Here is a 25,693-nt window from a genome sequence, read left to right as displayed (position 1 = left end):
CTGCGGGGACAAGAGCTCTTGTGCTCAGGACCCTCCCAGACCTCGCCCCCCATATATCTCTTCATCGGGCTGCTCATCTGTATCCTTTATGGTATCTTATATTACATAATAAAGTGGTAAACGTAGTCAAGTGTTGCTCTGAGTCCTGTGTGTCTTTCTATAGAGCAAATTACTAAGCCCAAAGAAGGAGTCATGGGGACCCTGATTTCTAGGTGATTGGCCAGAAGCACAGGTGCAAACGTGGGCTTGTGATTGGTGCCTGATGTGAGGGCAATCTTGGGGACGCAGCCCCTAACATGCAGAATCCACTGCTAACCCCAGGTTCGTGTCGGTCCTGAACTGGTGGGTTGTTTTGAACCGCTGATGTCTCAGAGGATTGCTCGACGGGTGGAAAATCCACACAACCGGTGTCAGAAGGGAAGTCTCGTGGAGTGTGATGGTCATGTGAGTAACACAGACGGTGGGAGTGGGTTTTTCCTTTACAAAGTACACTGAATTTTTTAAATTTATTTTGAGAGAGAGAGAGAGAGAGAGCGAGCAAGGGAGGGGCAGAGAGAGAGGGAGAGAAAGAGGGAGAGAGAGAGAGTCCCAAGTGGGCTCAGCGCCGTCAGCACAGAGCCCCGCACGGGGCTTGAACACATGAACCGTGAGATCACGACCCAAGTGGAAATCAAGAGCTAGAAGCTTAACCAACAGCCACCCAGGCACGCCGACCCCCACTTGTTTAATCTTAATGTTAATTAAAAAATGTTTTCACTTATTTTTTTATTTTTATTTTTATAATTTTTTTTTTCAACGTTTATTTATTTTTGGGACAGAGAGAGACAGAGCATGAACGGGGGAGGGGCAGAGAGAGAGGGAGACACAGAATCGGAAACAGGCTCCAGGCTCTGAGCCATCAGCCCAGAGCCCGACGCGGGGCTCGAACTCACGGACCGCGAGATCGTGACCGGGCTGAAGTTGGACACTTAACCGACTGCGCCACCCAGGCGCCCCTGTTTTCACTTATTTTTGAGAGAGAGAGAATGAGAATGAGTCGGGGAGGGGCAGAGAGTGGATCCAAAGCAGGCCCTGAGCCGTCAGCACAGAGCCCGACGCGGGGCTCGAACTCGCAGACCATGAGATCGTGACCTGAGCTGAAGTCAGACGCTTAACTCACTGAGCCGCCCAGGCCCCCACCCTTTTTTTTTTTTTTTTTTTTAATTTTTTTTTTTTCAACGTTTATTTATTTTTGGGACAGAGAGAGACAGAGCATGAACGGGGGAGGGGCAGAGAGAGAGGGAGACACAGAATCGGAAACAGGCTCCAGGCTCTGAGCCATCAGCCCAGAGCCCGACGCGGGGCTCGAACTCACAGACCGCGAGATCGTGACCTGGCTGAAGTCGGACGCTTAACCGACTGCGCCACCCAGGCGCCCCCCCCACCCTTTTTTTAATGTGTAGACTTGATTGGAGAGAACTAGAGGACGAGGAAGTGAAAATTCGCCTCTGGCTGGCAGTCTCTGCTCACCGTGCAGCGGTTAAGAGTCTTCTTGTTGGTTTGTTTCTGCGTATTCTGCCCGGGGAGCAAAAACACCGCCTCATCAGAGCCGGGGCTCTTGAGACCGACTCCAGCTATGGTTTGGGGTACCTCCTGAATTCTAAAAACAAGCGTTTCTCACTTCTGAACCAACGAGCATTTCCCAGGTTCTTTTCTTACTTTCTGTTTTGGTTGTTATAAAACGGTTAGCTTGGTCCATGACACCTCCGGGGCTGTGGCCATTTCTGTAAACAGTTCTCTTCACTCTTACATTAACATCTCACTCTATTCCCCTGGCCATTCTATCACTTACCGTTCTTCTCCAAAATCAAATCCCGCGTTCAGAGTTCTTGGAGGCTGACGTGCTGTTTTGTTTTGTTTGTTTGTTTCGCACCCATATCATCTTTGAGGCACCTTGGCGGCTGCTGGGTGACACCAAGCTTGGGTAGCTTATCGCATCCGTGAACAAACAAAGGGTTCCACGAATTATTAGGGCTGGCTGGTTTGCTCCGTGTGTCCTGAGTTGTTTGATGCGATGGTATGCACTTCTCTGCTATCAGGAGAGGGTTAAGAAGGCACAGCCTTTCCTCGTGGGGGCTTTGCTAACTACTTGGGTTGATTTTATACAAAGTGTTGTTTACCTGCTTGCGCTTTAGTGACCGTGTAAACGCTTACATCTTTCTGGCGAGTTCATAAGTAACTGCTTGTGACCGGTGACGGTCGGCAAATGACTTGTGAAAGACGTTATCTCTTCGTTTGCAATATCTTTGTCTATGAGTAGTAATCAAGGCACATATTTTATGGGAGAGGTTATAAAATTTGCAAACCTCGCTATGCCTTCACTGCCTCGGGATTCAATGCTTTCCCTGTCCATTTCTTAAAGGGAGGCGATAAAACACCCACATAGACTTTGAAGAAACCAAGTTGGCCGAGGGTTATGCCAGTCTATTTATCCAAACTACAGTGGCCAGATGTGCCGTCCTTCATTGTAATGAACACGAGCGTTAGAGCAGACAGAACGCAAGGACTCTTCCCACATGAAATATGAATCGGTAGGCTCTTGAGAGGTCTGGTCACTAACGCCCAGGTACTGGTGAAGCATCCACGGGGTGGATAACGTTTGTGGTAACTTATTATAAGTGTTAAAGGCAATTCATCCACAGGTTCAGGAAACCGCGATTCCGTGCGTTCACATCAAGGTGGGTTCCCAGACGACATTGAGCCTTGCGGAGAGGGGTCTAACCAAGTCAAGCTGTTCACCAGGCCTCTGTGTCAGATCCGTGCGTGTCATGGTAAGGCAATATCATCCCTACCCGTCTGAGCGACCACGTGTTATCAATCTCCGTTTTTCCTTAGACATTGATTGAGACTTAACAACCAGCCCACCCCTTCCCTGGGGTTCAGGCTCATGGGCAACTTACACAAAGCTGGAATGGTCTCCTGAGGCCTAAGGACGGCTGGGAGACCCTCTACGGTAATCCTGACTATAGAATCCAAACACTTCCCAGACCCGCTGCAGGGAAGTTCCGTGCTGTGACCCCTGGCGAAGGCAATTTCCGGCGGGACGGTACTCACCCCGCCCATTTGTTTACAAGAAAGTCTTGCTTCTGTCTTCATCTCCTTGGACCTAAGTTTGTAATCCGGAGTTCAAGAATCAGTTTTGTGCTAGGAGGTTGGGGTTAGGAGGAGCACGGTTGAATTCCTTGTGGAGAAACACAAGTGTTGTGATCACGTCGGATGTGTGTGAAAGGCAGTGCTGATTCTCTCCTAACTCCCGGTGGTCGTGGTGATGGTGCTACCTTTGTGATAAATGAGAACAGACTAAAGTTCTCGGGCGTTAGTCTGAGAACAGACTCCTGGAGGATCAAAAATAGCCGCGGGGCTTTGCACAGAATCGTGTGCATTTCCAGAACGTGCTCGCATAAGTTTTTCTTTGGTACCTTTCTGAAACTCGTGAAGGAATGTGAGGGAAGAGAATGAGACCAAATGACGGGACTACCGTTGATCAGTGATTTACAAGGCATTGTACTGGGGCGCCTGGTGGCTCAGTCGGTGAAGCGTCCGTCGTGAGTTTGAGCCCCCGCCTCGGGCTCTGTGCCGACAGCTCGGGGCCTGGAGCCTGCTTCGGATTCTGTGTCTTCCTCTCTCTCTCTGCCCTCCCTTGCTCACACTCTGTCTCTCTCTCTCAATAACAAAAAACAAAACACAAGGCATTGTTCTAAGCTAGCTACACACGGTTACAGCTGCTTCATTTAAATTTACACATGCACTTGACAATAACTCTATAGGTACAACTACCACAGCGGCTTTACAGATGAGGTCGATGGCTTGGTAAATTAATTAATCGAGTCACTGAGATGCAGCTTCTAAGTGGCAAGGCTAGGATTCAAACCCAGAGCTGCCTGTCCCCAGGGCCCTTGCACATAATCACTGCCCTACACTGCTTCTCTGTAGAAACAGAGGTAAAGAGCTCTGTGTGGTCTTAGAACGCAGTTTGGAACCCAGTTAGTCACCTTAGAAACCTAGGTTTCCTGATTCCTATTCAATACTTCTTTCTTTCCTTCTTCTTTTCATTTTTTTTTTAAATTGGGAAGTGTAGCACGCACAGATCATACTGTGTCAACACACACATATATTTTATATCAAACCATTTGAAGTTGTCAGTATTTGCTCGGATTTGACACATAGAAACGACGGTTTCCTGATTTCCCATGCTACGTGCTGTTCAATGAACTGGTGAAGTTAAGGCAAACGCTAGTGTGAACACCCGCCAGGTCAAAGAACAGAGTATGGCCTCCCCACGCGCCTCCCCGTGACATGTCCCTCCTGCCCCTCTGGGTAACACCACCCTGAGTTTTGTGGTACTCATTCCTTTTCCTTATGTTGGCATCCCTAAAGGATAGAGCTCATTTTTGCTTGTTTGTGTCTTTATATAAATGGATCACACTGCACCTGTTCTTTTGTGAGTTGCTTTTCTTATTCATTACTATCTTGGTGCGATTGAGCTAGATTGATCTCCCAGTAACAGTTTTGGGGGGGTGTTGTATAATAGTACACGATTTGAAGAAATCACTGTTTATTTATCCATTCTACTATTGAAGAGCATTCGGGCTGTTCCTGGGTTTGAGCTAACAAGCACGGGGTTTCTGTGAACGTTCTTGCCTGTTTCCTGGCGCACTTGACTGGAACCCCTTCAAGTGTAGGGTATGCACCTATGGGTGGAATTGCTGAGGGCAAGAAAAGACCAACTTGCCAAATGACTCTGCACTCGGCAAGCATAACTTACATTGAATTTCCTTTGCTCCACGTTTTCTCTTACATTTTTGTTATCTCTTTTATTTTTGTTATCTGAGGGTGTGCAATGGTACGTCCTTGTGGTTTTAATGTGCATTTCTCTGGTTATTAAAGAGGTTGAGCAATTTCGTGTGTCTTTATTCACTATGTGGATTTCCCCTTTGCCCTTTGGGAAATGCCTGTTCATGTCTTTGCCACTATTTTATTTTATTTTATTTTATTTTATTTTATTTTATTTTTTTCCATCTCTCTTTATGTGCATATGTGTTCACAGGAATTCATGAAATGTTTCTGGATATTATTCTTTTGTCAGTTATGCATCACATATATATGGGTTTTAGTTCGTGGCTTGGCCTTTCACTTTCTTTATAATGTCTTTAGGTGAACAGACTTAAAAATGTTTAACACATGAGTACTGTTCATGCTTTTCGTGTCCTTTCCTACACTGAGATCACGAAGGTTTTCTACTACATTGTCTTATAAGATCTTTATATTTTTGCCTCTTGCATCCGGGTCTTTAATAATCAAGGAACTGAGTTTTGGGGTAGTGGGGGTGTGGTTGCTCCATTGTGATTTATTTCATTTTATTGTTGGTTGTTTTTATTATTTATTTTTTATGTTTATTTTTACTTTTGAGAGAGAGAGAGAGAGAGAAAACAAGTGGAGGAGGGGCAGAGAGAGATGGAGACAGAGAATCGGCACAAAAACCAACATGGGGCTCGAACTCACGAGCTGTAAGATCATGACCTGAGCTGAAGTCGGATGCTCAACCGACTGAGCCACCGGGGTGCCCCTGAGAACAATGGAATTGTTGACTCCGGATAGCCATTCTTTCCTCTTCCCATTGATGGTTTCCATGTGGTTATTTTACCTTGTGGTATTATGAAAATACTAAAGTACAATCAGTATTGAGTATTCCTTGAGTCAGTCCTAGGCAGACTGCCACATTCGTGCCTTGTAAGTTCCCTGGGATGCCGTGGCCCCAGCTGCTGCCTTGCTCAAGTCACACAGTTCAGGGCCACCTGTGGGTGACCGCCCCCAATACTTGCCTCTCAAGGTTTTGATACTTTGAGGGAACAGAAGGATAATTCAAGTCATGGAGAATGAACCATAGGAGCTCTACCCAGAAGCAAGAAGGCCCAAGTCTTTTCTGTAACTGCGTCCTCGGGGACCCCAGGCTGACTTGTGTTCTGATTTGTTGGACTACCGGCATCCTCTGCTACAATTCGGTGGGACTCCACCGCCATCTTTCTATGTGACCATACGTATCACACATACGTGGATTTTAGTCTCTTTTCCTCTGGGTCCAGGGTTTCTTTCAGTGCCCATTTGGACGGATGCAGTGCTTAATAGACAACTGATTTCTTACCCTGGAGGAGGAACTGGAAAGAAGGTCTCCCATGTGGGGAGAGCTGGTGAAAAGGTGATGAGGAGGGGTGAAGGCCCATCCAGTCTGCACACGCCCCTCCCCGTCCTCATCACTCTACCGCTCTGTAAGGATATCTGTGCCCCTTCGAAATGGTTTCCTTCACTTGCGAACGAGGATACAATACCTACCTCATTTACTTTCTAGACGTGTTGGGAAGGTCAAATGAAATAGAAATAATGAAGTATTTTAAAAGCGGAAGCAGTTAGATGTGCATTCACTGGGTACCTACTCTGAGCCTGCGAACAAGGAACACGTAATCAGCGCCCGTCCTCACAGAGCTCACGGTCCAGAACTTCCAGAGACAACGGCGCGAAGCCCGCTTCCCGGTAAATCCACTTGTGTGACTTTGGACAAGTCCTGTAACTCCTCTGAGCCCGAGTTTTTTATTTGTGGAAGGAGGTGCGGAAAGATAAATTACACAGCAGATAAGATCTCTTCTAAAAGTCCCCGGTTCTGTGCCCTTGGACAGACTACAACTAACTAATGACCTCATTTTTTTGCCTCCTTGAAAGAGTCATTGTCACGGTCAAGCGGGATGTGCAGGAGGCCGTGGAAATCCTAAGGGGCCGCGTGACTGTGACGTGTGCCTATTATGTCTCCCCTGACCTCACTCCTGGGGTGAGTGGGTTTCAGGACAAGCTGTGTAGTTTATGTGGCCCGTCGCAAGATGAAACCTGGGCCCCCTGTTAAAAAATTATTAAGAATTGCGAGAGGGGGGGCGCCCGGGTGGCGCAGTCGGTTAAGCGTCCGACTTCAGCCAGGTCACGATCTCGCGGTCCGTGAGTTCGAGCCCCGCGTCAGGCTCTGGGCTGATGGCTCGGAGCCTGGAGCCTGTTTCCGATTCTGTGTCTCCCTCTCTCTCTGCCCCTCCCCTGTTCATGCTCTGTCTCTCTCTGTCCCAAAAATAAATAAAAATGTTGAAAAAAAAAATTAAAAAAAAAAAAAAAAGAATTGCGAGAGGGGAGGCGCCTGGGTGGCTCAGTCGGTTGAGCGTCCGACTTTGGCTCAAGTCATGATCTCGCAGTCTGTGAGTTCGAGCCCCACGTCGGCTCTGTGCTGACAGCTCAGAGCCTGGAGCCTGCTTCGGATCCTCTGTCCCCCTCTCTCTGCCCCTCCACCACTCATCCTCTCTCTCTCTCTCCCCAAAATAAGTAAACATTAAAAAAAAAATTTCAAGAGGGCAACATCAGAGCATGGAACCAAGTGCAGGGACCATCTGGGTGCGTGGCCTTGTGTGATGGCACAGATTCCCAGCCCACGGAGCCAAGCCCTGGTGGTTTTGTGATTTCCCAGGCTGCCAGCACACCTGCTCTCCTGGCATTCCACGGAGGTCTGTAGGATTGTGACCTCCCCATTGTTCTTTTTACTCGTCCAGCGCGATCCACGGGGACCAGTCACGCAGGCTTTACCCACTCAGGAAGCAGGGAGCTCGTGGAATGGGGCAACATACCAAAATATAAATGATCTTTGTTTTAGTTTCACTTTTAATTGGATAGTCATGTTTTTGGTCTACTTTCCTGATGGGTCCTCTCGACTTGACCGACTTCAAATTTCTGCCTCGAGCGGTTCTGAACAGTCCCTGGGGCCCTCCGTGGGTGTGAGCTGACTTCTCGCTCTGCGGGCCGCATCCTGTGTGCCCATCCCTTCTCCCCGCCCGCCACGGTTTGGACCTTGAGTGCTTAAGAACCATTCCTTTAGACTCTTCCGGGTACCTTCCTTGGATACTAATTTATTTCTCAGTCCCTAAGATTCCCAGCTTGTCCCTAGAACAGAGATACTTTCCTAAGACGGCTGGAATTGGGGTTTCCCAACATTCAGCCGCAGGTTAGGGCACACGGCAGGCGGTGGCAGGGGGAGGTGTGTGAGGCTTCAAGGCTTTGAAGGAAGGACTGACTGCAATAAATAGGCCTGGCTGAAGGATGAAATGGGCCAAGGATGAAATGGGTTGTAAAATTAGTCACTGCATGCTGTCTAACCGGGCTCACTAACCATCCATCAGACGTGTTAGAGAGGCATTTGAATGTGGGTGCAGGTTTGAGCTAGTCTGTCTTAAGAGCTTTACGACTCTGAGATCCGGTGATTCTGTGTTTGCAAATTATTATCAGATTGGTTCCTCCTTTACCACTGTTTGAAAATCTCTTAAACTGTGAATGGGTGTAAAGGGACGTTTGGGGGTGATGGAATGTTCTAGAATTGGATATTGGTGATGGTTGCACGGTTTTGCAAGTTTATCCCAAATCATTGAACTGTATGCCTAAAATAGATGAATTTATGGTGTATATATTATACCTCAATAGATCTGTTTCTTCAAAGTCTCTTATTCAAAGTGTCTTATTCAAAGTGTCATATTTTAAAAATAACGGATTTATTTTACATTATACGTTAAATGGTTTAAAGTATATGCTAAAGGGGCGCCTGGGTGGCTCAGTCGGCTAAGCGTCCCACTTCAGCTCAGGTCACGATCTCGCAGCCAGTGAGTTCGAGCCCCGCGTCGGGCTCTGGGCTGACAGCTCAGAGCCTGGAGCCTGTTTCGGATTCTGTGTCTCCCTCTCTCTCTGACCCACCCCGTTCATGCTCTGTCTCTCTCTGTCTCAAAAATAAATAGACGTTAAAAAAAAATTAAAAAAAAAATAAAGTATATGCTAAGAATTGGGTTGTTTTGAAGAGACTTTAAGAGATTTTAGGATTCAAATATGAAGTGAAATGTAATTGCTTAGAAAATTATTTAATATCTATTAAAACGATGTAAACTTTTTTAAATTTATTTTTAATTAATTTATTTTTTAACGTTTATTCATTTTTGAGAGAGAGAGAGACAGAGCCTGAATGAGGGAAGGTCAGAGAGAGAGGGAGACACAGAATCTGAAACAGGCTCCAGGCTCTGAGCTGTCAGCACAGAGCCCAATGCGGGGCTCAAACTCACGGACCGCGAGATCATGACCTGAGCCGAAGTCGGATGCCCAACCGACTGAGCCACCCAGGCGCCCCTAAAATGATGTAAACTTTAAACAACATGAATCAACTTGGGACTAATAGCTTATTCTTTTAGAAATCACTTAATTTAAAGTTTATTTAGAGAGAGAGAGCACGAGAGGAGCGGAGCGAGAGGGAGAGAAAGAGAATCCCAAGCACAAGCACACCCCGCACTGTCAGCACGGAGCCTGATGCGGGGCTCAAACCCACGAACCATAAGATCATGACCTGCGCCCAAATCAAGAGTCGGATGCCCAACTGACTGAACCACCCAGGCCCCAGAAATTACTTAGTTTTAAATGAACAAACAACAAAATTCATTTTGAGGGTGTATCATTCTGTAGGTTTTCACACATGAATACAATCATGGAAACACCACTGTGATCAAGATAGGAAACATTTCCGTCGCTCCTGCAGCTCCCCCCGTGCTGCTCAAGTACAGTCAACTCCTCTCGCCACCTGCGGACCTTGGCAATCATTGACTTGGTCTCCGTGCCTTTGCAAGGACATTATATGATATATAAATTTTGGAAAGATTTTCCAACATAACCATTATCCACTTTACTTTGTAAAGTTGAGATATGATTGACAGATCACATCATATTAGTTTCAGGTGTACAACATAATGGTCTGATATTTGCATGTATTGTGAAATGATCACCTCAGCATGTTGATAACATCCATCACTTCACAGTCATACCTATATCTATCTAATAGATAGATAGATAGATAGATACAAATTTTTTCCCCCTCAGGATGAACACTTTTAAGATCCACTCTCTCAGCAACTTTCAAAAATACAATTAACCATTGTCACCATGCTGCACAGCACACCCCCGTAACTTATTTATTTGATAGCAGCGTTTTGACCTTTGGGCCCCTTCACCCATTTTGCCCACCCTCGTGTCTGGCAACCGCCGATCTGCTCTCTCTATCCATCGGCTTGTCTGTTTTGTTTCGTTTTGTTTAGATTTCACATTAAGTGAAATCAGATGGTATTTGTCTTTCTCTGTCCCACTTATTTTACTGAGCATATTCCCTCAAGGTCCATCCGCGTTGTGGGCTTTACATTTTTGAATTATAAAAATAATGCCCACTTTGGGGTGGCAGGAATTTCCCTGCTGATAACGAGTCAGATTGAGAAGGGCCAGGCAGTCACAGACAGGATGAGACTTGTCTGAGTTCAGCCACACGTATCGGCTCCCAGGCAGTTAGAACCGGAAGGAACTTCTGGGTCATTTGACCAAAATCTTAATTGTAGATAGGAAGAAACTGAGGTCGCGAAGGGAAGAGTGGGTCTCGAGTCTGTGTAACCACCTGCTCTATGGACCTAGCACTCAGTTTCTTAGGAGTCAGCCTCAGTGTGTTTGCAGTTCCTCTGTACTGTGCCTGCTTTTGTTGGCTTTGTCTGACTGTCAGTTCTAGCACAGACCCTGCCTCTTTGCCACACCCCTGATGGCTGATGATCAAAATAATACCGGTATATATCACTAATATCAGAAGAAAGGATGTTTTTGGGTAATCACCTCATTAAGTTCATTCTGACTCTTTGCATCACAAAACTATGACACACTCACTAACATTTATCTGATGGCTGTTCCTTCTGCTATTAGGGAAAGTACCCAGGAGGACACACAATCCAGAATCAAGTCATTTTAAAAGGTGAGAACTGGAAGGGCTCTTAGAAATCATTGGAGGTGGTTCTGAGTCATCTCCAGAGTCCCCAGCTGGGGCATCTCAGTAGAGCGATAAGGGGTAAAGTCTATCATTATCATTCTACTTGAAGGGCTTTCTTTAACGTTTCTTACAGTGATGGTCTGCTCAGCTTTTGCATGCCTGATACATTCTTCATGTCAGCTTTGTTTTTGAAGGCTATTTTCACTAGGTATAGAATCCCAGGTAGACGGTTTTTGTTCCTCACTCTCAAGATGTCGTGGCATTGTCTGCTGGCTGGCACTGTCTCCACTGAGAAGCCTGTTATCATTTTATCTTTATTCCTTTGTATATAATGTGTCTTTTATATCTGGCTACTTAAAAAAAATGTTTATTTATTTTGAGAGAGAGAGAAAGAGAGAGCGAGAGGGAGCACAAGTGAGGGAGGGGCACAGAAAGGGGGAGAGAGAGAGAATCCCAAGCAGGCTCCTACTTGGGGCTCGAACCCACAAACCGTGAGATCACGGCCTGAGCCGAAATCAAGAGTCAGTTGCTTAACTGACTGAGGCACCCGGGCACCCTCTCTGACTGCCTTTAAGCTCTTCTCTTTATCACTGGTTTTAAGCAACTTGGTTACGATGGATCTCGGCGTCATTTTCTCAAGTTTCTTGTGGCTGGGATTTATGGAGCTTCTTGGATCTGTCTTTTAAAATTTCATTAAACTTGGAAAATTTGACCATTAGTGTTTCAAATCTTTTGCCCCTCTCCTCCCTTTTTCTGGACTCCAGTTACATGTATATTGGTCCATGTGAACTTGCCCTGAAAGTAAGTGATTCCTAGTTATTTTTTTCCCAGTTTTTCTTTATGTGTCATTTTGGATGGTTTTTAGTGCTGTGTCTTCCAGTTCATGTCTTTTTTTTTTAAACTTTTTTTTAAACACTACAGTGTTTAATCAGTTCTTAATTCTACCAAGTGTATTTTTTGATGCCAGACATTATATTTTTTATCTTTAGAAGTTCAGTTTGGGCTGTTTTATATTTTCCATGCTTCTCCTTAATATACTTGTGTTTTCTTCTGGCTTCTTGAACATACAGAATGTGTTTATAATCACTGGTTAAGTAGGCTCTATATCCAACATGGGGCTTGAACTCACTACCCAGGAATCAAGAGTTGGATGTTCTACTGACTGAGCCAGCCAGGCATCTTCCTACCCCCAACCACTGTTTAAATGTCTTTTTCTACCAGTTCTGTCATCTGGATCATTTAAAAATTCTATTTATATTTAATTTGCTTTTGTCTTCATTATGGGTCACATTTTCCACCCTCTTTGCAGTATCTGGTAATTTTTTATTGGGTTCCAGATACAGTGAATTTTAGGTTATTGGAATTCTTTGAATTCTTTTAAATAATTTTGAGTTGTGTGCGAGGTTAACTTACTTGGGAATTGCTTGATGTTTTGAGGCATGCTTTCAAGTTTCGTTAGGTGAGGTGAGAGCCATTCTTCTTTATTCCTTTGTGTGTATCCAGGTCTCCATCTGGAATCTTTGTATTTAGACTTAAGAACGTCTTTTTAAATTTGTTATTTATTTTATTTTAGAGAGAGAGCGAGAGGGAGCAGGAGCAGGGGAGAGGGGCAGAGGGAGAGAGAATCTCAAGCAGGCTCCATGCACAGAGCCCAAAATGGGGCTCAACCCCCATGTGACCCTAGGATCATGACTTGATCTGAAATGAAGAGTTGGACACTCAACTGACTGAGCCATCCAAGTGCCCCAAGAACTTCTTTTCATATTTCTTGTTGTTGGGGTACCCGGGTGGCTCACTCAGTTAAGCATCTGACTTGGCTCAGGTCATGATCTCGTGGTTCATGGGTTCGGGCCCCGTGTAGGGCTCTGTGTTGACAGCTCAGAGCCTGGAGCCTGCTTTCGATTCTGTGTCTCCCTCTCTCTCTGCCCCCACCCTGCTCATGCTCATGCTCATGCTCTGTCTCTCTCTCAAAAATAAACATTTAAAGTAAAAAAAAGATATTTCTTGTTGTTTAGTTCTTCCAGCCATGAATTCTTCTAACCTTTTTATTCTTCCTAAAAAGTCTATATTTTGCTTTCTTTTCTGAACTGTATTTTTCTCAGGATAGAGGTCTAGATTTAGTGTTTTTGTTTTGTTTTGTTTTGTTTTGGGACACTTTAAAGATGTTGTTTGTTGGCTTGCACTTCAAAAAAAATTTTTTTTTACTGGAAGACTGCGATAATTCTTATCTTTTTTTTCTTGTTTGTAATGTTCCTTTTTCTTTGTGTACATTTTGTATTTTCTTTTTATCACTGGCTTCAACAATTTGGTTATGAAATTACTTGGGTGGTTTTTATGTTTCTCTTGCTTGTGGTTCATTGAGCTTCTTGGATTCTGTGAGTTGATCGTTGTAGCAAATGTGGAGTATTTTAGATCATTTTCCTTGGAATATTTCTCAGCCATCCCCTTCTATTCGTGCTGTGCTGCTTAACAGCCACACTTCACTGAGGCGCTTCCTTCTCCCCCCGCCCCTCTCTTTTTTTAAAAGAGTATTTTCTCTCTCCTCTTTGGTTTGCATGGTTTCTCCTACTAGGCCACCAAGTTTGCCGATCGTTTCTTTTACACCTGTCAGGCCCAGCTAGTGAATTGTCCAATCGGATATTGTATTTTTCAACTCCATAGCTTCCCAGCTGGTTCTTTCCTGTATCTCCCATTTATTTCCACGTAAATACAATAAGGAGAGAAGTGGAAGATAGAGAAAAGAACCAAATGCAACTTCTGTTTAAATTTTTTTTTCCTTTGGAGGGAGCCATGGAAGCACACACTCAGATCTTTTGTTGTAGAAAGCCTAATTGATAGATGACTCCAGCAGCGTGCTCTGAACACAACATCGTGTTCGTCCTAAAGCCCCCCTTTTCATGGGCTGATGGGCTGCCCCTAGCCATGGACTGAATGTGATATGAATGCTAATGGAGGTGCAGATACCTCTGATGGGTGACTTTGGCCTGAGGACTCATCAGCCCGGATGGAACTTTCATAGAACTGTATAGCAGTCTGAGACTCTACTCAGTCCTTCTTCCTTTCTTCTCTTTTTCCCAAGGGTCAGATCTGCATCATGGCCTGGAGAGTATATATCTTTGGCACCTTGATTCTCGAAGCATTTGAACTAATGTGTTGATTATGATTATGATTATGATTATATTTTGCTTTTATTTGCAATCAGTATATGATTTCATTTAAAGAAGAAGTTCCAGATTGAAAAGTGTTTGAGAACTGGTGGTCTGTCTTACGTCGTTTATAGTTGAGGGACTGTAGCTGGGAGGTGCCTTCTGAACACTGAATGTGCAAACCTAAACCAGCCTATGTTATGACCCTTGTCAAAGTCATAAGGGCTTGTTCTTTTGCCTGGTGACCTGGGGCCCTGGACAATGAATCAGGAGCCCTGATAACACTACTAACTTCTTTTTGGTACTGGATGAGTTACTTAACTTCTCTAAGTTTATTAAAGGGGTTAGGATAGCTCAACTGTATGGCCTCTTTAGCTCTGACATGTAATTTTGTAGATGAGAAGACTTAAGTAATTTACCTGGCCAATCGTCCAAAAAGTTGTTATGGAATATCTGATTTGGATTTTTTCCTAATAGCCAACAAATGGCCCAAGTCTCTATGCGTGTGTGTGTGTGTGTGTGTGTGTTGAACTGTATTTAGGAAAATACCTTGATAAACCACTTAGGGTAAAGGATATGATCTGAGGATATGGATTTCAGGACCGAATGAAATGAAATGAAAAATGTGGTCGAACTGTTTGGCCTACAAAAAGGAAGGAATTTACTTTTGGTTCTAGGAGGCAACAGAAATGAGAAGGCAGAAGGGGAAGAGCAAGGAAAGGGAGTGGAGCGATAAGAAATGTACAAAACTGAGACCTGCATGGCGTGAACATTCTGGGGGTGGAGTAGGAAAAGGGCTTTTTAAGGCCCGAGATACCCAGCGTTTAATTGGAAGGTTTTTGCTGTATTCATTAGGCTTCTTATGTTTGAAGGTGACACAAATCCAATTCAAAGAAGCTTAAATTTAAAAAGGGATCTTAGGGGCGCCCGGGTGGCTCAGTCGGTTAAGCGTCCGACTTCGGCTCAGGTCATGATCTCTCAGTCTGTGAGTTCGAGCCCCGCGTCGGGCTCTGTGCTGACGGCTCAGAGCCTGGAGCCTGTTTCCGATTCTGTGTCTCCCTCTCTCTGACCCTCCCCCGTTCATGCTCTGTTCTCTCTGTCTCAAAAATAAATAAACGTTAAAAAAAATTGTTTTTAAAAAGGGATCTTAGTGGGTTACAGAGTTTGGAAAGATACTAGGTGGGTTTGTAGCAACTAAGGAACAATGGCGGAAACCAGTGCTGCAGAGAATTAAGCAGAATCTTGGGTTAACGGTACCTGATCTTTCTCTCTCTTTCTCTCTCTCTCTTTTTGTCCTTCTCCCCTTCCTTCTTTTCTGGCCTTGCTACTCCCTTTGACTCTCTTCCTCTTTGAATTCCTTCTTTCCTACCGCAGACAGGACTTGACCATGTGGCAAGAAGACTGGTTGTGCCAGACCCAACTCAGCAACCATAAGGAGAGAGCTTTTTGTGGGGAAGGGGGTCCCAGCATGCATGTAACAATTCCAGGGACATGTTCTAATTAGCCTTGTTTGGATTCTATGTCCATTCCTTGTGCCAATCATCAGTACCAGTGGAACAGGGCGCCGATCATCCAACGCAGGTCATGTGACTACATTTTTGCCTGGGGTAGGGGAAGGGTCTATTACCAGAAGAATGGGGATAGAAATGCTTTCTGGGAAGATAAAAATAATAGCTGAGTCTGTTGCTTCAGTGTAAGCCAACCTTTCTTCCCAAATCCTTTCTTTTTAAAAAGATTTTATCTATCTATCTATTTAATGTGTATTTATTTTTGAGAGAGAGACAGAGCATGAGTGGGGAAGGGGCAAAGAGAGAGGACAACAGAGGATCTGAAGCAGGTTCTAGGCTCTGAGCTGTCAGCACAGAGCCCGACGCGGGGCTTAAACTCATTAGCCATGAGATCATGACCTGAACTGAAGTCTGGTGCTTAACCGACTGAGCCAACCAGGTGCCCCAAAGATTTATTTTTTTTTAAAGTAATCTCTACACCCCACGTGGGGCTCAAACTTACAACCCCGAGATCAAGAGTTGCACGCTCCACCAAATGAGTCAGCCAGGCCCCTCACCCCCTAAAACCTTCCTTACAGTGAAAATGTTCTATCCACGCAACAGCTTTGTGTAAGTGGGGCTCTGTAGGCAGACATTCTGGAAATGATCCGGATCTTTTCTGGGTTTAAGGTGGTAGGGAATAGGGAAATACACACGGCTGCTCCAACGATTCATAAAGTGCACTAAGTTAGCAGGAGCAAGAGTTTAGAGCCAAAGGTGACCATAAGGACAATGCAGCGAAAGAGGGCATTGTATTGACAAAGGGTGTAGGACAGAGGTTGGAGCCCATCTTTCTATCCCTGTGACCCGGATTGGGGCAGATTGACATTACTGACTATTCTGTAAAGCCGTCCAAGATTCCCCTGCTGGGAATCTTTTTCCTGTAATTCCTAGGATGCTGCGGGTGATGCCTCTTATCTGATTGGCTGGTTTGAACTTCAACTCTCAGGGCTGAGCCTCCCAAAGTTGGTCATGGGGGACCTCTGTGGAGGGATGAGCTTTCTTTCTTATTTCCTTAATGTTTATTTATTTTTGACAGACACACACACACACACACACAGAGCGTGAGCAGGGGAGGGGCAGAAAGAGAGAGGGAGATGCAGAATCCGAAGCAGGCTCCAGGCTCTGAGCTGTCAGCCCAGAGCCCGACGCGGGGCTCGAACCCACGAGCCATGAAGTCGGGTGCTTAACAGAGCCAACCAGGTGCCCCAATGTGATGAGCTTTCAAGCTGGCTCCAGGTCAACACCACCTCCGGGAGCTGATGTCTTGTCTGAGGAAACGCTCCTACATTTGTGCCACCGTCTGTGGGTGGTCAGTCCTGTGCTCTGTGGCCTTAGGCTCACCTAACCTCAACCTCTCTTCACAGTCCTTACACACTCCAAACTCTCGAGGACACGTGTCACTCTAAAGGATCTGCCACGTACGGTTCCGTGGAGGCCATCCAACCGGCTTGAGGTGAGGGCACGTCGTCTGTCCCATGCTGTGAAGAACGTGGGCTCTTTGCAGAAGTTCTTTTCTTTTCTTCCTCTTCGGTGTCGGCTCCCGATAGGAGTGAGGTGCTAAGGGCCACAAAGCCAGCCTCTGCGCGTCGTCTTTGTAGGTTCCCGAAAAAGTGGGCCAGCTCTGTAACGTGTGCCGAGTTTAGCAACTATTGTTTTATTCACGCTTCTTGGAGACTTAGCCCACATTGAAAAAGAAAGAATCCCCATTTTAAGTTCTTTTCACACATACGTGATCCCACTGAAACATTGAGGCACACTGGTCCCATTGCCCAGGTGGGGAAACAGGTTTAGTGAGGTTATGTGACTTGTTCACAGCCATACAGATAGGAAGTGACAGGGATAGAGTCTGAACGCAGATTTTTCCGACTCCCAAGTCTGTGCTCTTTCCACTTTAAAACTGTTAACTGACTACCAGGGAGGCCTCGAGTCTTGCCATCAATGGTCTGAGTTGGGTGTGAGGAGCCGTGGTCAGGTGTCAGCGTGTCTGAGTCACCATTGGTGCTCTTAGCCCACTCACCTCTGGGTCTCTGCTTTCCGTTACGGAAGCTGCGGAACATCATGGTAATATATTACGTATATTTTTTACTGCTTCCTAACAGAACTGTGTTGGTGAAAATGTTTGGGGGTGGCTGGGTAGGAAAAGAATCGACGGAGCTAAAATTTATTGAACGTCCACACTCGGCTCCAGTCGGTCCTTTATGCGCACTGTCGAATCGGGATCGACTAGACTCATTCAGCAAGGGACGCCACACAGTCAGCCACCAATCAGGACCACGCCGGCCACTGACAGCCTGAATGCGGGGGCCTTGAGGACACCGGCTTGGCAGCCCACGCGGGTCACACAGCCTGCGAGGGGGCCGGCCCCCCCCCCCAGTGTGGTCCCACAACAAAGCCCAAGCTCTTTCCAGCTACTGCAAAGAACACTTCAAAAAAAAGCAGCCACACAGCGGCAGAACTATTATTCTTCTCAGATGCCAGTACTCTGATGTTATTTTGGAAAAAGGTAAACAGGGCTGTAAGTTTCGTTTTTACATTTCCTCTTTCAAAGGAACAGTGTTTTTCTCCTTTGTCTTATCTGTGTCTTTCCCACGCCTCCCAGGACGAGTGGTAGTTTGGTTAGGAGCCTCAAAATCGCATGTTCAGACTCCTTTTTTCTCTCCTTGTGATAGAACCCTCCCCCCGCCCCCCATCGAGGTGCATCTGAAGTACTGAGAGCAACTGGCCCAGCAAAAAGGAAGAAAGCAGGCAGTGGGGGGAGGGGCACAGGTCAGGAAGAGAGAAGGAGAGGCAGGGAAAGGAAGAGGGGAAGACAGAGAGAAGGAAGGAAGAAAGGAGAGAGAGGGAGATGGAGACAGAGAGAGAGAGAGAGAGAGAGAGAGAGAGAGACAGAAGGTGTCCAGGCTGGGGCTGATCTGGAACCCATATCTCCACGTTCGATCAAATAGAGGCTCACAGCCACCGGAAAGTTTGCAAACTGAGAAGTCATTTCTGCATTCCCCCCCCCCCCCCAGTAGCTCTGAACATCAAAGTGCCTCAGAGTCCCCAGCTCTTTGACGATCACCAGGACTGTGTTGATCGTGCCCTGGGAGGTGAGGTGATGGTGCAAGGTCAAGCCTCAACGGTTACTTGCGGAAAAACCAAGGACAAACAGGAAGAATTCAAACAGGAAATGACTCATAAACCATAGACTGGGGCGCTCCCCTCCCTCTTACTCTCCCCCTCACAGAGAGCCGTGTTTCCATTCGCTTTGCTTTTAGGATTCCCCGCCCCCCCAGCAACAACAACAACACAGTCCCCTCCCGACTCCCTCCTGTGAGGGAGATTCAGTTTTTCCAAAGTCCTGACACGCTTCCCGGCGGTCTTCTCTCACGCGTTTCTCGCAAGCCGTCTTGAAACCGAATGCTTGTGTTCTGTGTTTGCTGCGAGGAGACAGGATTCATCAAAGATTCGTAAACGCACCGTGTAGACAACCCTCAGTGGCAGGTGCAAACGTTACGGACGGAAAAATCGATCTGAGAGGTGGAAGTTCCTCCCGCTCCTCGGAGCTCCTCGGGAGGCCGCCTGTGTTCAGCTCTGGGCCCTGGTGGCTGCTCTGAAAAGGGAACTTGGGTCAAGAGGAGCTTAAATTGGGCTGCAGTTGGAATCACAGGTGTGTTCCAGGGAGCAGGGAGGGGGGAGGAGGGGAGGGGGTGCCAGGAAGTTTAACAACCACCTGTCCAATAACAACAACAACAACAAACACCCCCCACCCAGCCCTGGCCCCTGGTAGCCTTTGCGTAGACACGCGCACCTTTCTACGCTATTTCCACCCTACGGGTACCATAGACGTAAGTCAGCGCCGGGCCATAGAGCGGCAACGTGTAGCCAAATAATTAGGAAGCGATGCCCTTTGAGTACTTACGACCTTTTCAAAAACGAATGTATTTAAATGCCAGCTGGTACCTTTCGGTCGCTCACAGCGGTTGTGTTGAGCAACGGGTTTGCAAAATTCCCGAAATTTTACCGGTTGACTTATGTGAACCTGTACGAGCAGCTTCTGGCTTGTGGGCTCTGGGACTTTGCGAGGGGAGCGGGGAGAGACTGAGTCAGAGCTCCCAAGAAGGCCACTTTCCAAGAAGTCAGAGCTCCCAAGAAGACACTAGAGCCTAAGGAGAACGTCACCAGGGAGAAAGTCTCCACGGATGGCCGAGGGATTCCGAGGGCAGTGATTTGAAGGACTCAATGTTATTTTATTTTATTTTATTTTATTTTATTTTATTAGTTATTATTTTTTAAAATATAATTTATTGTCAAGTTGGCTGACATAGAGTGTATACAGGGTGCTCTTGGTTTCGGGAGTAGATTCCCGTGATTCGTCGCTTACCTACGACACCCAGTGCTCATCCCGACAAGTGCCCTCCTCAGTGCCCATCACCCATTTCCCCTCCCCCCACCCCCCATCAACCCTCAGTTTGTTCTCTGTATTAAGAGTCTCTTATGGTTTGCTTCCCTCCCTCTCTGTTTGACACTATTTTTTCCCCCTTCCCTTCCCCCATGGTCTTCTGTTAAGTTTCTCAAATTCCCCGTATGAGTGAAAACATATGATATCTGTCCTTCTCTGACTGACTTATTTCACTTAGCAGAATACCGTCCAGTTCCATCCACATTGTTGCAAATAGCAGGATTTCATTCTTTCTCGCCGCCGAGTAGTATTCCATTGTATGTATAAACCACATCTTCTTTATCCATTCATGTTGATGGGCATTTAGGCTCTTTCCATAATTTGGCTATTGTTGAAAGCGCTGCTATAAACATGGGGGTGCATGTGCCCCTATGCATCAGCACTCCTGGACCCCTTGGGTGAATTCCTAGCAGTGCTATTGTGGGGTCTTAGGGTAGTTCTATTTTTCATTTTTTGAGGAACCTCCACACTGTTTTCCAGAGCGGCTGCACCAGTTTGCGTTCCCGCCAACAGTGCAAGAGGGTTCCTGTTTCTCCATATCCTCGCCAGCATCTATAGTCTCCTGACTTGTTCATTTTGGCCACTCTGACTGGCATGAGGTGATATCTGAGTGTGGTTTTGATTTGTATTTCCCTGATGAGGAGTGAGGTTGAGCATCTTTTCATGTATCTGTTGGCCATCTGGATGTCGTCCTGGGGAAAATATCTATTCATGTCTTCTGCCCATTTCTTCCCTGGATTATTTGTTTCTCAGGTGTTGAGTTTGAGAAGTTCTTTATAGATTTTGGATACTAACCCTTTATCCGATATGTCACTTGCAAATATCTTTTCCCGCTCTGTCGGTTGCCTTTTAGTTTTGTCGATTGTTTCCTTCGCTGTGCAGCAGCTTTTTATCTTGGTGAGGTCCCAACGGTTCATTTTTGCTTTTAATTCCCTTGCCTTTGAGACACGTCGAGCAAGAAATTGCTGCGGCTGAGGTCAAAGAGGTTGTTGCCTGCTTTCTCCTCGAGGGTTTTGATGGTTTCCTGTCTCACATTTAGGTCTTTCACCCAGTTTGAGTTTATTTTTGTGTCTGGTGTAAGAAAGTGGCCCAGTTCCATTCTTCTGCATGTTGCTGTCCAGTTCTCCCAGCACCATTTGCTAAAGAGACTGTCTTTTTTCCATTGGACGCTCTCCCCTGCTTTGTCAAAGATTAGTTGGCCCTCGATTTGCGGGTCCGATTCCGGGTTCTCTGTTCTATTCCTTTGGTCTACGTGTCTACGTGTCTGTTACTGTCTTGATGATCACAGCTCTGTAGTACAAGCTAAGGTTGAAGGACTCAGTTTTAATTTGTTTCTTATTCTGTGCTGTTCTGTGGACTCCGGCCCTTTCCCTCAAATCTTTAAGTGTTTTTTTTTTAATTTTTTAATTTTTTTAAGGCTTATTTATTTTGACAGAGAGAGCGAGAGAGCACTAGTGGTGGAGGGGCAGAGAGACAGGGAGAGAGAATCCTACGCAGGCCCTGTGCTTTCAGGGCAGAGCCGGACGCGGGGCCCAATCCCACGAACTGCGAGATCACGACCTGAGCTGAAACCAAGAGTCAGGCTGCTTAACCCAATGAGCCACCCAGGAGCCCCAAATCATTAAGTGTTTTAAAAAACGGTTAAAAAGACCATTGCGAGGAGACAAACAAACGTTATCGAACACTTCATGAAGCGGGCAGTCTCCGTTCGGGGCCCTGCAAAATGGGGTGGGAGGCAGGATGCCTTTATAGGATAAAGAATGAGGAGCGAGAAAACTGGCCCAGAGCCCAGGGGTGGCCTGGGGATGGGGCTCGGGTGACTGGACACGCTGTGGAGCATTTCCAGGGACGTGAGCCTCGTCCCCTTCGGCTGGCCGATGTGGTGCGGGGGTGGGGGCGCGGGGGGTGGCAGGGCGGCCGCCTCAGGCCTCGACGGTTATTCCAACATGCGAGGGAGCGATAGTCACACAGACTCGTGTTTGGTGGCGCTTCGAGGGTCAGGGGCCACGCTGGTGACCAAGTGGCGGGGAGAGGGACACAGCTATTGGAGGGGAGGTGACACTAGGGGTGGGGACTCCAAAGCCCCAGCTCCAAGCCCCTCCCAGCCCATCAGGGGCTCCCTGCCTCCCCGCCCTCCTCACAAAGAGGGGTAGTCTGCAGAGGGTAGGATGGGCTTGTCCTATTTCGACAGTAAATAAAAGGGTGACCCTGGAAGGCTACAGGACTTAGAGACATTTGGTTAAGGCATTTAAAAAACACTTCATTGTAAAAATAGTTTAAATGAATCAGCATGACACAAAGAGATGAATGAAGCTTGATGATTTTCTTTGGAGACTGGATACATGAAGAGCTATTCCAATTTAGAGGGGCCACTCTGATCCTCATTTCTCTCTCGACAACAGGGATGCCCGACAATGTGTACTGATGAAGTTGGTTTGTGTGGCAGGACCCACAAAATGAGTGCCCCCCGCCCCCTTCCCAGTGGCCTGGCCCACGCCACAAATCTAAACCCAAGTCAGCCTGCGCCTTCGGGAAACACCTGTCAAGGAAACCTCGCATACACCAATCGAGATCCTCTAATTCAGCTTTGGCTAGCTTACCTGACTCTAGAAAAGAGGACCATTAGCTTTATTGGGAAGTCTCAGACCTCCTAGCCAATCATGCCTGTTTCCACGTTGCCTTTTCTAACGCTCTATAAAACTCACTCTGGCCAAAATCCCTCAGGAAGAGTCTCCAACTGCTCCCCCATCCCTGGACCACTTGCCTTTGAACAAAGGACATCCAACCCGTTTTTAGTTTTAGTTTTGTCATGTGACAGTGCTAAAAGCAAGTTCCCAAAGTTATGCCAGCAAAAAGTGTTATGGAAGATCGCCAGCTTACCAGAAACTTCCAACAACCGATTACCAGGCCAGGAGAAACTGGACGCAGAGAGGAGCTAACCCATCAAAATGGCAGCCACCATGTCTTTGTCCCAAAGCCCGGGGTGGGAGGTCAACCATCAGAGCCACCAACTCTTAATTCATATGAACTGATGGTAATTGTATTTCTCAGACCACAGCAAAAATGCAGCGACAGATTAGAAGGGACCGGTTGATAAGAGACAGGCTCTACGACACAAGAAGTAACTACTGTTCCTCCCGGAGGTTAGGAGATTATAGAAGAACCGAAGAGACTACTGTAATTCATAGCTATAATGACCAACATGATTAATCAAGAGGCGGTGAAACGATAGTTACTCTCGTCTATTTAAGAGGAAGGGTGCCAATGAAATATTCTAGACGTATTTCTGTAAAAAATGTTTATAACAAAAAAGTTACTTGACGATGTAAACTTCAGTTATCTGGGAAAAAAATGCGTCGATGCAAATCACTTTGTTCCTTAAGTTAGGATTTGCTATCTCATTTTTAGTTAATAAAAACCCGTCTGTAACCACTGTCCTCGTTTGTCAGAGTTGTGTGTTTGAATATTAACAAGTTAATTGTGCCTCTGGCTACTCTGTCACTGAATGTCCTGCTTTCATCTAATGCTCGACTTATCTACAACCAAACTCATAGATTCTCCTGTGAAATGGCAGAAAATACGTACATATATGCGTCTCTTCCCTCAGTTCCTGACACACAGTTCCTAAATCCGTGTGGTTTCCTAAGTGTGGAGAGCACTGGGAACATCTTTTGTTGTCATATTTGGTCTTTGATCCCAGGTCCTGACGGAGGGCTCCTGAGTCCTGGAATTTCCTGGGTGACAGGGTTGGTTTTTTGGTCCTAATTACTCTGGGTGGGCTTCTGGATAGCTTCAGGATGGGGGATGGTCACCAGAAAGACCAAGCCTTGATTAGAAACTTGGACTTTTCAGCCCCACCACCAACCTCCAAGAGTGGGGCAGGGGCTGGAGAGTGAATTAATGACCTATCGTTCCTATGTAGTGAAGTTTCCATAAAAACCTCCCAAGTATGGGGTTTGGAGAGCTTTCGTGCCGCTGAACACATGGAGTGCTGGGAAGACAGCACACAAGGTGAGGGCATGGAACCTTCACGTCCTTTCCGCCACATCTCCTTGCCCTCATGTATCTCCCCTGTCTGGAAGTCCATCTGTATTCCTATAATAAGTAATATATTTTTATAATAACCCAGCAAATGTAACTAAGTTTCTCTGAGTTCTGTGAGCCATTTTAGCAAATTATGAAACTCAGTGAGGGCGGCGTGGGCACCTCAACTGATAGTCAATTGGTCAGAAGTACGGGTGACAAGCTGGGGCTTTCAATTGGCATCTGGAGCTGGGGTGGGGACAGTTCTGTGGGACTGAGCCCTTACCCTGTGGGATGTGACGCGAACTTCGGGTAGTGCCAGGACTGAATCGCATTGTGGGGCTCCCAGCTGGTGTCCCAGAATTGCTTGGTGTGTGGAAAGCGCCCCTACGAGGCTCGTGTCAAGGGTGTGGCCAATGTGGTAGTGGAGGGAGTAAAGGAGAAACACCGTTAGTCTCTCAAGCTGACTTCTCCAACCTACCAAGTTTCTACCTCAATGTCACAATCACCAAGCATGAGATGAGGCCTTGGATTCCTCTCTGAAGAACGCTTATTTCCCATGTGTCGTCAGTTTTAAAGTTCTGCCCAGTGTTTCCTTGGTAAGGCTCTGTGCCTCCATTTTTACCCTCCTGGTTAGCCCCGGTCCTCTTACACCTAAGTTATTCCTTAGCTCTCTCACCGTAACGATTTCTGGCGTCCCGACCCTTTCTCCAGACCATCCCATACACTGACTGTCGTCACCTGAGGCTTTTGAAACCCACTGCTTTCTGCTACGTTCTGATGGAAAGCGTGGGATTTGCTTTCGTCTCGGATTTTAGGCCTAACGCTACCTCTCTCTTTTGTGGGACCTTGAGCAGGAAATTTAGTTCCTAAGCTTCCGTTTCTTCATCCGTAAAGGGTAAACAACAATAGTGCCTAAACCACAGAGCTGTTGTAAGGATTAAGTGAGATAATTTGTGTATAACAGGAGTCCGATGCCTGGCACGTAAATGGTTTCTCTCCCGCCTATCTGACGGCTCCTTGTCAGACTCCTTTATTATGTCTTCCTCTTCCAGAGGCAACAGTCCGCTTTGCCTCTCCTCTGTTCAATCTATACTAACTCTCCATGGGACCACATTTTGTCTCATGCCTTAAAGTATTACCCATGTGTTGGTGATTTCCAGGTATAAGTTGCCTATACCCACTGGCTTGTTTAGGTTGCTGACTTCTTCAGCTCCAAGATATATGAACGAAAATTAAAACCCAGGAAACTCACCTCTGAGTTGTTCCTTGGGTCCTGGGTTCCCTAGCCTGTCTGCCTTCTTCTCTCCACCTTCAGCATCTTAGGTTTGTTTTATATATGACGTCTCAGGTTTTACATTGTACTCAGTGGGAAGAATAGAAAAGTAGGCCAACTTCATCTTGGTGGACATGTCTATTGAATTTTTATTTTTTAAAAGTGTCATTAAAAAAATTAAAAAAATAAAAATAAATAAAATATATTCAAATAAGAAAAAAACCGCTTTTTTAAAAAAATTTTGAGAGAGAGAGAGAGAGAAAGAGCATGCCTGAGTAGGGGAGGGAGAGAGAGAGGGAGAAAAGAATCCAAAGCAGACTCCACACGGTCAGAACAGAGCTTGACAGGGGGGTGGATCCCATGAAC

The 25,693-nt window shown here is 46.3% G+C and overlaps 2 long non-coding RNA genes across 2 annotated transcripts; both read left to right on the top strand.

The window, feature by feature from the left end:
* The first annotated feature begins 1,484 nt into the window (after positions 1-1,484).
* Positions 1,485-3,575, top strand: LOC124521863 (uncharacterized). The gene is made up of 3 exons (XR_006964610.1): positions 1,485-1,685; positions 2,402-2,570; positions 2,682-3,575. It is a non-coding gene; the product is annotated as an uncharacterized LOC124521863 (long non-coding RNA).
* Positions 3,576-18,465: 14,890 nt separating this feature from the next.
* LOC124521887 (uncharacterized) lies at positions 18,466-23,465 on the top strand. Its single transcript, XR_006964616.1, has 2 exons — positions 18,466-19,236; positions 22,431-23,465. It is a non-coding gene; the product is annotated as an uncharacterized LOC124521887 (long non-coding RNA).
* Positions 23,466-25,693: the final 2,228 nt, after the last annotated feature.

The sequence above is a fragment of the Lynx rufus genome, unplaced genomic scaffold (assembly GCF_022079265.1).
Source record: "Lynx rufus isolate CCGP_SWC_20201006 ecotype Redwood Valley unplaced genomic scaffold, mLynRuf1.p SCAF_31, whole genome shotgun sequence".
Lineage (NCBI taxonomy): Eukaryota > Metazoa > Chordata > Mammalia > Carnivora > Felidae > Lynx > Lynx rufus.
Note: the sequence above shows the minus strand (reverse complement) of the source record. Positions and strands in the feature narration are given on the sequence as shown.